The sequence below is a fragment of the Hippopotamus amphibius genome, chromosome 1 (assembly GCF_030028045.1).
Source record: "Hippopotamus amphibius kiboko isolate mHipAmp2 chromosome 1, mHipAmp2.hap2, whole genome shotgun sequence".
Lineage (NCBI taxonomy): Eukaryota > Metazoa > Chordata > Mammalia > Artiodactyla > Hippopotamidae > Hippopotamus > Hippopotamus amphibius.
Window position 1 is genome coordinate 200,969,611 of NC_080186.1, and position 3,009 is coordinate 200,972,619.

At 37.8% G+C, this 3,009-nt stretch overlaps 1 protein-coding gene across 9 annotated transcripts in view; it reads left to right on the plus strand.

The window, feature by feature from the left end:
- Positions 1–3,009, plus strand: part of MCTP1 (multiple C2 and transmembrane domain containing 1) — a 543,089-nt gene that overhangs the window by 520,265 nt on the left and 19,815 nt on the right. The gene's annotated exons all lie outside the window — the stretch shown is intronic.

Here is a 3,009-nt window from a genome sequence, read left to right on the forward strand (position 1 = left end):
TGTTGTGGCTTCGATCAAGGTTAGCCCAGAGCCAAGCCTTTTGGCCCTTACACTTGAGAGTCCGTCTGGAAGCAGAGCTTCTCCTGGGACAGAGAGCCTTGAGATGGGATCATCTGTAGAACTGCTCTCTGGAAAGCATACTTCCTGCTTGCTGGCAAGGAGATTAAATCAAAGGTTTTGATACTGATATATAGTCCTAATCTTTCAAGAGCTTTCAAGAACAGGAAAGTTATAAGGAGTTTCTTAAATCATTAGGAAGAGGGAGATTGGCAAGTCCCTTAGGGTCTACATGATAAGACTTTTGAGGAACAAGAAATTTGGCTACAGGGAGCTCTCCCTCCCGACAACAGGTACACCTGCATCCCCTGGGCGTGTTCTGAAAGGTTTACCTACATTGTGTTCAATAGAAATTTAACATTTTATGTATAGCCTTTTACAAATACTAATTATTTTTGCTTAATTAGAACTCAGCGTGAGTAGTCAACAAGTTTTGTTTTTTGCTTTGGCTTCGAGTCATTTTCATTTCTGATCCAAGATGTGTTCCTTCCCTTCCTCCTGTTCACCCCCAAGCTCTCTCCGTCCCCTCTACATCGTCCTTCTGTCCAATGGGGTGTCTCTTTTCCCCTCCCTCCCTCCCTTCCTCCTTCCATCCTTCCTTTTTCTTTCTCTCTCTTTCCCTCCCTCTCCCTCTTTCTGTCTCTCCCCTTTCATCCTTTTCTTTTCCCTTTCTTTCCTTCCATTCTTTCTTTCATGGCTTTCATCATAATCTTAAGAGTGCCAGCTGCCGTTTTTAAATGCCTGTTGTTTACATTGCCTAGTCCAGGGGATATCTCTTTGCAAATTTTTGTTATTTTACAGTCACCTTTAAAGTTACATGCAAAATGTATAATATTAAATTAACAGGGCAAGACACAACTAAATGTGATTTCAAATTGTACTGTAGAAAATGAGTCCTGAAAAGCTTAGTACCTTGAACAGAGGAAGCAAAAAGTGAAGACTAGGTAAATGGCTCATTCTGGAAAAAAGAATGTGTGGAGTCAGCATAAGGGGAAAAAAAAAAGTCTTCTCAATGTAGCATTATAAAGAATCTAATATCTTTTTCTAAAATGCGCCTAACACATTAACACTAAGTCATCTGGGGCAAAACTAAACATGCATGAAAGGCTTTCTATATTTAGGAATTTTCTCTGATATTTCAAATTTTTGTTTTTAACATGAGCAAAAATAGATAAAAATAATTTGAATTCTCCTAATAAGGATTTGTATCCATAGTTTTATTACTATTACTACTACTTCTACTAATGATAGTTTTTTGTACCAGGCATTGTACTAAGAGCTCTACGTGGCTTTTCTCATTTAACTTAGCCCTTTTTGTAACCCTGAAATGTAAATGTTTTAAGAACAGTTTTATTTTTTGAGAGAAAATATACTTTCTTAAATGGTGTCCATCTGTCTTCTTAACCTTAACTACATCTCAGAATCCTTTAATGTTTCAGCGGAGGGTTCCTATGTTCAAGGTTAATATCAGGAAAAGCGCCAAGGCACCCAATAACCTGGGTAAGTGTTGATATCATAAAAACTGAGTAAGGCACGGAGATAAGATTCAGGAGTCAGCAGTCTCTGTGAGTTGCTAAGGTGCCCTCTGTGAGAATTTCAGTATTCTAGATTTCAGGCTGAGGGTAGTTTTCTATATCTGAAAAAAGCAGGAATATTGGCACAGAGAAAACATTTCGCCACCCTTTGTGCCTTTACGCCATCCACACCTCATGTCAAATGTTTCCATAGGTTAGAAGTATAGATCTGAGAGGAAATCCATTTTGCAGGGCATTTTACTGAGTGAAGTAAGAAAGTTGCACACCAGAACCATCTTTAGCATAAAAAATAAATCACGTGACACATAAACATGTTACCAACACAATTGTATACTCTGTGCTACGTGAGACTCAGTTTGCTCACAGAAGAGCTGTCGTCAACCGTAAACAATAACAGTTACGTCTCGTAGCAGGTATCAGTCTTACTGTGCACCTTTTGCTAGAGGTTACACAGCAAGACTTTAAAGGAAAAGCAGAACTATGGTCCAGATTAGCTCTTTGGGGTGCACATCTGCATGCTTACTCTGCGAAATCACAAGTAAGGTGAACACATGCTCTGCTTTTCTGGGACAGTTCCGTTTTATGCTTATCCTGACAGGTAAGACTTAATAGCTCTCCCCCTTGACACTCTCCCACTCTAGAAAGTGAAATAACATTAACTTTATAACATTAATATTTCTAGCAAACATGTTCTACATGCCTGCTGTGATCGATACAGCACAGGTGTCCAGCAGATTCATTTTCCGTGATGTCAGCAGGGCTGACAGTGACCTCTTTGGCATTAGTGACTGGCAGGATGCAGCTGGGTGCGTGAAGAACCCAACCCCACAGTATCCTCTGACACCTATCACTTTGGCTTCTTGTTCCCGTTTGGAACAGAATCAGTGAATGGGAGCACTTGTCATTTTGGTTTGAAAGTCAATGCACAGGATTCTCCAAATATGTAAGGAGTGTATGTTAATTCTTTAGGTCTTTAGAGTTTCCTAAATATCCTAAAGCTAGGAAGTAGGTATTTCTTTGGAAAAATCTAGCTAACTTTCTGTTGTGATATGTGATAGTAAAATAGGTGAATATGAAAGAATCACTATATTTCAAGTGTGCAGTTACTGATATTTGTGGACTATTTAAAATAACAAGATTTTCAAAAATTATATGGAATTATTAGAAAAACTTGTACAATATAAATCTCACATGTTTTCAGATTTATAGTTATAGTTCTTTTTTATGGGTAATTTTCTTTTTACATCTTCAAAAGAAACCTTAATAATGCATTAAAAAAAAAACACAAAGAAAAAAGCAGTGTCACTACCAAGCCTTTGGATGATTAACTACCCTATGATATTTCTTTCATCCAAGCTGGTTTATAAAGGAAAGCAAAAACGACAATAAAAGAAATGTACCAATTTATTCTCTACTA